The sequence below is a fragment of the Peromyscus californicus genome, unplaced genomic scaffold (genome assembly GCF_007827085.1).
Source record: "Peromyscus californicus insignis strain IS unplaced genomic scaffold, ASM782708v3 Scaffold_3__1_contigs__length_106647218, whole genome shotgun sequence".
NCBI classification, from domain to species: domain Eukaryota; kingdom Metazoa; phylum Chordata; class Mammalia; order Rodentia; family Cricetidae; genus Peromyscus; species Peromyscus californicus.
The window spans coordinates 101,795,725-101,804,910 of record NW_026294551.1 but is presented as its reverse complement, the minus strand read 5'-3'; positions in this window follow the sequence as shown (position 1 = coordinate 101,804,910).

The following is a 9,186-nucleotide window of genomic DNA, read 5'->3' as shown; positions in this document are numbered from 1 at the left end:
GACCACAGGATTGATGGGAAGTCCAGAGAGCAGGGTGCTCAGCCAGCAGGTAGAGAGGACACGAAAGTTCTGAGGGACTAAAGCCCTCACTCACACTCAGGTTCCCTCAAGGGGTTCTGACAGGTGGATTTCAATCTCTTTGGCCACACTCTGAGATTGTGACTGCCGTGAGAATATACACAGTTCATGCAGGGTGTAGGGCAGTCGAGTTGTATCTTGTCATGCCACATGAAGGGAGGTCAGAGAAGGTAGACATATAGCACAGACGACTAGATAGATCCTACTGAGACACTAGGAGCAAGTGGAGAGCAGTAACTTCAAGGGTGACTATAATCTGCTGCTCACATGAGAAATTACAAACTACCTTTAAAATGGATGCCAGGATAACTAACATTAAGTTAGAACTTACTATAGCAACCACATATTAGTCAGGCCCCAAGTTTCATTTGTGAGAACCTGTTAATTTAAGGGAAGAAAGGGGGAGAAGGCAAGAAAAGACAAAAGGGAAGAAAGCTAGGCAAAAAAATAGTAGCAGTGCCTTTGGTTTACAGAAGAAAAGCAGGCACAGAAAGATGAAGCAAGTTGCCCAAGCCCCAGTTAAGTGTCTGACTGGCTTAATACATTCCAAGGGTGGGCAACCCACCCACCATCCCAGTTAGCTCCCCCACAGTAGTGCCATCTTGAGATTCAGCAGGGCTGAACCAATGCTACAGAACAAAGAAAAACATAGCTTGAGACTCAGTTTATGCAATCCTCTTGCCTCTGCCTCCCGGATGCGAAGATTATAGTAGTAGACCACCAGGCACCCCTAGAACAAAGTATCTTGTGCAGAGCTGGTGGAGGCTGCATTAGCCTCTCCACAGCTGTTGGGTTACCTAGTCTGTATCATCTAAGCCAATCTAATAAATCCCCTTTGCCATCCACATTCAATCAGTTCTGTTCTAGAGCAGTGGTTCTCAAGCTTCCAAATGCTCAGACCCTTTAAGTTCATGATGTGGTGACCCCAACCATAAAATTATTTTCATTGCTATTCCATAACTAATTTTGCTACTGTTATGAATTGTAATGTAAATGTCTGGGTTTATCAATGGTCTTAGGCAACCCCTTGTGAAAGGGTCACAACCCAAAGATTGAGAACACTGTTTTAGAGACCCCAAAATATACCAGACTTGCATTCAGCTTCTGTAACTGGGCTGTAACATGGGACCCTATGGCATGAAAGATGATGTAAATCTTGTTCCATCCATCTAGGCATTACGGTATGGCATAAACACTGTGAACCCAGGAGCCAGGTGGTTGGCTTTGAGTCCTGGAATAATCTCCTCATCTATAAAAAGGTATGTGGCAATATAAATTTTATAAATCACCACAAGTCTTAAGCTATATAGGATGCTGCAATATGCCATTTCCCTCTGCCGCCTACTGTCCAGGCTGAGTCTCCTTGCTTCCTGGGGATTCTGAGGCACCAGTAATTGTTGAGTAGTGTCTTAACATGCTTAGTGTCAGCTGGTTGGCAACTTTGGCTGCTACTTATTGGCAGCAGAAGCACTTTTGTCTGCACTACAAGTACAGAACTTTTATGGGGTATTAGATCTGTGCTGTGTGGCAAGAATTTCCTGTCCCTAAGCTGTAGTGGGTAGCTATCCCAGCTTTGACCTTGAAGCACCACCCCAGTGAGGCAGCTGGTAACTGCCATGCCTACCTAGGACCTGCCCCTGAGACGTGGCCAGGAGAGAAGCCCTTAACACCTGAGATCCAGACAAACTAGCCCTCTTGGTTCCTCATGGTCCTGGATGCTGGATGGCAGACTGAGTCAGAGTTCTCCAGAGAACCCCACTGGACTGCATCTCACCTCTCCTGGATCCTGTAACCAACCCCTTTACTGGCTCTAAGTTTACCCCAAAATAAACCTTCTCTTAACTATGTGGAGTTGTTAAATCCCCGCATTATCTGGCACTCATGTGGGGCAAACTCTAAACGCTTGGGTGGCCTCTGCCCTCAGCCTCCTCTGTGGCTGCTATGGCATGTTTCCACACTTCCCATGCTTCCCTGTCTCTTTTAAAATTTCCACCCCTCCTGGGGACCAAGCGCTTACCCATTCAGCCCATAACCACCAGGAACTGTTCCTTCCCTTCCTTCCTCCTCCCCAGCTCGTGGGCACATGCACCTGCTTGCCCAGAAAGTCTGGTTCCATTCCTGATGCAAGGGAGCAGCTGAGTCTGGTCTGGCAGCAAGCTTAGACCCCAGACCCAGGAGAGCCGCTGTGAATGATCCCCCCCCCCACCTGCACCAGCTCCTGCCCGAGCCCAGGCTTCCGCCATCTCACTGTCTCTCTCTCAAGTGGCTCAGAGGCTGACCAGTTAAAATAGACGCTGCTGCTGCTGCCGCCCAGTTGGCTCCCAGAGGGTGCTGCCCCCCACAGCTGCTCACAGGCACTGAGAGGGGCTCTGGGCCAGAGTCGCTGGCCATTATCCTCACTGTCTGGAGCACTCTGTGCCCTGAGCTCAGGCCACTCAAGCCCACACACTGGCCTCTTGGCTGAGGGAATGGCGTTGAGGGGCCAAGGAGACCATGAAAGCTAAGCTGGGCCCTGATGTTCCAAGGAGAATTGGGTTGCACTGCTGCACTGCTGCCGCTGCTCCTCCACGCGTGCACACGGGACACTCAGGACACTCGGCTCCTGCCTGCAGCTGCCGTCAGCCAGTCTTCAGAGGGCCTGCTTTAGCGCAACACCAGTGACATCTGCTAGCCGAAAAAACGCTACGACACCCAAAAAACCATCACAAGTACGGTAATACAAGCAAGCCAGTGTTTCATTTCAGATAAGAGTACTTGATAATTTTACACCTTGAAACTGATTGACAAATTTTGAATATTTCTTGTAATATGGCCTAAAATATTACTTCACAAGAATTCAAAAACTTTTTTGCCCATATGATGAATGCCATTGTTCTAGATATATACAACCTTCCTAAGGTGTATCTGGCCTGTACCATTTTGGCATTTACTGTAATAATTCACACAGCATTCATATACTGGTTTAATAATAATAACAAAGATGAATCATTATTGGAACTGATACAGGCTTTACAAGATAGCAATGAAGGCTTACATACAAAGATTCTTTCTCTGGAATCTGCTAATCAGGATTTACAAGGTAGTAATAAAGATTTACATAACAGGCTCCTTAGTTTGGAATCTGCTAACTTATTACAAGAACTTCAGTCCATAATAATAAATGTATAGCCAGATTTGATTTTATTGATAATAAATATGAATACTTAATGGATAGAACAATAACTCTCCAGGGTGAAGTTGTCACTATTCAGACACATTATAAGGAAGAAAGATTATCATTAACTGATAAAATAAGGTCTTTGGAATCATGTGCTTCATAAGAACATAAAAGGTTGCATGATCGCATGAGAAATCTGGAATCACTTGCAAGAGAGGAGGTTTACTCTCTGGGACAGACCCTAGGTGCTTGTTTGCAAGTCCTGGAAGAAACTCTCAGGAAAGATGACAAGGGACCTAATAAGCAGAAGGGTAAGATTATACAGGTCATAACATCTCCAGATGCTCTCATACAATGGCTTATCCTGTCATTATCCATGAGGGGCCAGCAAATGATAGACACCCTGAGACATATGTGAAATATATATTACAACCTATTTTGATAACAGATTTTTTTAAACATATGAAGGAAATAGTAGTCATGCATGACATACACTCAACATTTGTAAGACAGATGTTAAATACGTAGTTTACCTCAAATAGAATTATACCAGGTGACTGGAATCAGTTAATCTCAGCTGTTCTAGAATATAGCCAGCACTTGCAATGAAAAAGGTAGCTGAGATAGGAGGCTAGGAACCTGGTACAGCAGGGTAAGATCAGAATTTTTGCAATCTCCCAAGATCAAATACTTGGTGAGGGACATTTCACTGATAGGAATGTACAAGCCACTTATGAGCATATAATATCCCTATGCCGTATAGCAGCTCTAAATGCTTGGGAAAAAATTCCAGAACCAGGAAAATCAACTGAGATATACACAAAGATATTCCTGGGACCACAAGAACCTTTCCCTGATTTTTTAAAAAGGCTGACCACAGCTATAACGAAAGCTGTGTCAGATAAAGAATTAAGACAAATTTTAACTGAGTCCTTGGCATTTAAAAATGCTAATACAGAATGCAAAAGAATACTTACGCCATTAAAGGTCAGATCAGCTCCTTTGGAAGAACAGATTCAGAATACTAATGGTGTTGAGTCTCTTAACTATAGTAATGAGGCTTGGATAGAAGAGGCAATTCCCAGAGGTGAAAGAAGGCCCCAGGGTACCAAATGCTTTAAATGTGGTACACCAGGAAATGTAAGTAAAAACTGTACATGGGGTACTCCTAGAAGTAATACTCCTAGAAATAAACCAAATAGGAGACCACAACCTTCTGGATTATATAGAAAATTCGGCAAAGACCGACATTGGAACAATGAGTGCAGATAAATAATAGATACACAAGACAACCCTTTGCCACTGGGAAACACCTCAAGGGGCCTCTTGCAGGCCCCCAAATCGAACATGGTCCAAACATTTCCAGCCACTGTAGAGGAAATTCCTCTCCAGGACAATTAAATAACCCAGTGTCTAATGTAAAGAACAATACTGCACTGGGTGATAGAACAGCTATGACAGATGAATCAAAAGTTCCAAAGAACATAATAAAATGAATATTTTGGCAGACTTCCAGAAATGAACAAAAAACAAAGCTTTGAATTCAAATTAATGGCAGTGTTCTGGAGGGCCTGGTAGACACAGGTGCAGATGTGACTATAATTAGACCAAAATCATGGCATCTGGAATTAGCCTCTGCAAGAGGTACATGTCCAATTTCTGGGAATTGGAACCCAAACTCATATAAAATAGTTCAAGATGGGTTGAATGCATAGGACCAGAATGACGGAGAGGAAGGCTTAAGCCATATGTGGCAAATGTAGCAGTGAATCTTTGGAGCTGAGATCTGTTACAACAGTGGAATACCCAGATTAAAATTCCTACAGTCTCAGAAAGGGAATACAGACCAATGCGTGTTTCTAGGAATAATATCATGACATGCTATAAAAAACAGTCTCCAACTGATCAGGTTGTATATAAACAGAGCACAACTTCTATTGAACATTCAGAAGTACCAACAGCCTTACCTTTAAAATGGCTAAATAATAAACCTGTCTGGGTTGGACAATGGCCTTTGACAAAAGAGAAGCTACAAGCATTAGAACAGCTGGATCAAAAGCAGTTAAATGCTCAACACATTGAAGAATCTACCAGTCCTTGGAATTCTCCCACACTGGTTATTTAAAAAAAAAAAAAAAAAAAAAAAAAAAAAAAGGTCTGGCAATTGGAGAATGCTGACAGATCTGAGAGAGATTAATAAAGTAATTCAGCCAATGGGCCCCCTACAGACTGGGATGCCCTTGCCCTCTCTGCTACCCAAAGAATGGCCTATAATAGTTATTAACTTAAAAGACTGTTTCTTTACCATACCTTTACAAGAAAATGATAAGAGAAAAATTTGCCTTCACAGTCCCTAATTGTAATAATTCCAAGCCAGTCAAGAGATATCAATGGAAGGTTCTCCCACAGGGAATGTTAAACAGCCCTACCTTGTGTCAATACTTTGTGCAAAAAAACATTGGAGATAATTTGTGTGAAGCTTCCACAATTCATAATTTATCATTATATGGATGATATCTTGTTAGCTGATCCAAAGTTAGGCACATTAGAAAGCATGTTTGAAGAAGTAAAAAAAAAAGTTTTGCCTCAATGAAGACTACAAATTGCTACTGAAAAAATACAAAGAGGAGACTCTACTAATTACTTAGGATATAAGATAGAGCTACAAAAATTAGATCCCAAAAGGTACAGCTAAGGAGAGATCGATTGAAGACTCTTAATGATTTTCAGAAATTGTTAGGAAGCATTTCCAACTTACTGGGTATCATGGGAATACCTACAGATGGACTACAAAATTTGGCCTATACCCTAAAAGGGGACAAAGAATTAAGTAGTCCAAGAGAATTATCAGCCAAAGCTGATAATTGGCTCCAGTAGAAAAGACAATATAAGAAGTGCAGTGGACTGTGTGAATCCAGAACTTATATGCATTCCGGTCATACTCCCCTCCAGATATGTCCCCACAGGTATTTTGATGCAGAGGGAAGATATTATATTGGAATGGATATTTCTACCATATAAACCAAGTAAGAAGTTAAAGACTTATATAGAAAAGATCTCTGATTTGATTCAAAAAGGAAAATTAAGACTTTGCCAATTGACAGGAATGGACCCAGAAGAAATTGTAGTACTTTTAACTAATGGGGAAATTTCCTCACTATGGAAAGATAATAAATACTGGCAGAGAGCCTGCAGTAACTTTTGGGGAGAGATTAAAAACCATTACCCCAAAAGCAAGAGAATAGAATTCATAAAGATGACTGAATGGGTCCTTCCTCACATTGTACAACAAAAGCCAATTTTTGGAGTCCTCACATTATATACTAATGCAAATAAATCAGGGAAAGCAGGATAAAAATCAGGAGACAAGTAAAGTGGTTCAAAGTCCATATAACTCTGTACAAAAAGCAGAACTGCATGCCATTCTTATGGTACTGATGGACTTCACAGAACCCCTCAATATAGTCACTGACTCTCAATATGCAGAGAGTTGTTTTACATATTGAAACTGCTGAATTTATTCCTAATAGTACAGAATTAACTTCATTATTCATACAATTACAGGAAGTCATCAGAAATAGGGAACATCATATATATATATACACACGATATATATGATATATATCATATATATGGTATATATCATATATATGGTATATATATCATATATATGGTATGTATATATATATCACAATATCACATATCAGATCCCATATGGGTCTGCCAGGACCTCTAGCACAAGGTAATGATGAGATTGATCAGTTACTAATAGGAAACATGCTAGAACCCTCAGAATTTCATAAGAAATACCATGTAAATAGCAAAGGTTTGAAGAAGGATTTCTCCATCACTTGGCAACAAGCCAAGGACATTGTAAAAAAAAATGTCCTACGTCCTACTTGTTCCTTCTATAACCAAACTCCATTACCTGCAGGAAGCAATCCAAAAGGTATACAAAGAAATGAAATTTGGCAGATGGATGTGTTTCATTTTGCAGAATTTGGAAGATTAAAGTATGTACACCATACCATTTTGACACCTATTCAGAATTTCAGTGGGCAACTCCTATGAGTTCTGAAAAGGCTGATTCTGTAATTACACACCTATTAGAAGTTAAGGCCATGATGTGAATACCTGTACAAATTAAGACATATAATGCCCCAGCATATGTCTCCAATAAGATGAGATAGTTTTTTGCTTATTACAATATAAAGCATGTTACAGGTATACCATACAATCCCACAAGCCAAGCAGTCATAGAAAGATCTAATCGAATTTTAAAGAATATGCTAAATAAGCAGCAACAGGTAACAATGACTCCTAGAAATAGATTGCATAATGCTTTATTAACCTTGAATTTTCTCAATGCTGATGAGAAAGGAGCAACAGCTGTGGAGAGACAATGGACAACAAACAAAACTTCTGAGCTAAATCAACCGTTGGTTTATTTCAAAGATGTGTTGACCTCGGAATGGAAACCAGGATATGTCCTATGTTGGGGGAGGAGTTTTACTTTTGTTTCTGCAGGAGAAGAAAAGCTATGGATACCAACAAAATTAATAAAAATTCGATTTGAACAGGAGAAACCCCTTGATGAGGAAAAGTAAAAGCTCATCCACCAATGTGACATCTCTACAAGTTGTAAGAAAAATTTAACAAACAAGGGTTGGGGTAGGGTTCTGTTTTTGTCTTTACAGGATAATAAAAATACCCATCTTCCAGAAATCATAAGACCTTGGGTATAAAAACATCTATAACAGAAGAAAAGAATCTATTGGTACCAATCTACACAGGGTAAAATCTCACTGTCTAACATCTATATCTCTTTAACACTAGAAAAGTTGTGGTTCCGATTCATTTACATGCCAAGCTGGCTTTGGAGTTGGAATTAGCTCACTCCTCTAAACCCAAGCATACTGCTAAAAGAAAAGGTTGAGAGATTTTGTCTCGTATCAGAAGAGTTGTCTGGTGTGGGACAGTAGAAAACCAATAAAAAGGGACCATTGTCTTTAAGATTCTAACTCTCTCCTTGCTTATTCTTGATTTCTCAGAATTCTTTCTTACATGTCATGTCATCTTTAATCCAAACTTTCCATTTTGATATTAATAATGTTCAAGTTTTCCACAGTAAAAAATAAGTCTTTTCCAATAGCAATCTCTGAAGTCTCCAGAAGGAATATGGGGCACCACAACACCTCTACCCAGTTCAGAATTATGCCATGGTACTCACAAATATTACTCAATGATTAACCTTGGACTGAAAACTCTCCAAGGTAATTCCATAATAAGATGGTTCATCATACTACACTTCTAGCCAGTCTCAGAGTAATTCCAATTGAGACTTATCTGAGCTTCCTTACAGGACCCCACAGAGATACCATCACCCCCTGAACAGCAGGAATCAATTCTAAGAAAACTATGCCCCCTTTTTCCCAAAGGTTTCATGTTTCTGGGGGTTATGGATAAGGGTTATAGGGTTGGGGGTGGAAGAAAACATTGGACTTGGTATTTCCCTTAAGAAAAAAAAAAAAAAAGAATGGATAGGTATAGCATATTAAGGTAGATTATTATATATACTAGTAAACTAATTTAGTAAAATACCAGCCTTAGATAAATTGCACTGTTATGGATTCTTATATATTGATGCAAATGTAAACCTTTTATATTCTTATTCCAGATAATTTATATATTGATACAAATACAGAACCTATTTGCTGTAATGTACATAAATTTCTCCTCTTATTTGAAATGCTTGTATACTGATACGTGTGTAAAATTGTATTTGTCATACTGTATGTTATGTTCTACTTCTGTTTAGGATATTTGGTATATTGATACATATTTCGGATTATTGTCATATTGCATATTGTACTATACATTCCTACCTCTGCTTTAGTTATTTTGTGTACTGTCACAATTTTGAGGTCATTGTCCTTTTACTGTACATTTGC